Genomic DNA, 533 nt, shown 5'->3' with positions numbered 1-533 from the left:
GTTAAAAGGGGACAAACTGATACAAGCACATAAATTAATTCAAGAGCAGTTGCAGCAAGGACACATTGTCACTTCAACTAGTCCATGGAATACACTGATTTTTGTTATTCAAAAAAAGTTGGGAAAATGGAGATTATTACAGGATTTACGAGTGATAAATGCAGTGTTACAACCTACGGGGATTATCCAGCCGGGAACGCCAAATCCTGCAATGATCCCTAAACAGTGGGAATTACAAGTAATTTATTTAAAAGACTGCTTCTTCACGATTCCTTTACACACTGATGATTGTGCACGTTTTGCCTTTTCAGTGCCTAGTGTAAATAACACTGAGCTGTGCAGTGTTATCAGTGGACAGTGCTACCTCAGAGCATGATGAATAGTCCAACTGTAGTTGCTGCAGCTATTCAACCGAGCCGAGATGCATTTCTAAATGCTATAATATATCACATGGATATTTTACTTGCAACAGAAACAACACAGTATTTGGAAAGTGTTGTGCAACATCTTGAATATTCTTTGCAAACCTTTGG

The sequence above is a fragment of the Haliaeetus leucocephalus genome, unplaced genomic scaffold (genome assembly GCF_000737465.1).
Source record: "Haliaeetus leucocephalus isolate CR32 unplaced genomic scaffold, Haliaeetus_leucocephalus-4.0 Scaffold290, whole genome shotgun sequence".
Lineage (NCBI taxonomy): Eukaryota > Metazoa > Chordata > Aves > Accipitriformes > Accipitridae > Haliaeetus > Haliaeetus leucocephalus.
The sequence above is the reverse complement of the archived record's forward strand: the minus strand, read 5'-3'. Positions refer to the sequence as shown.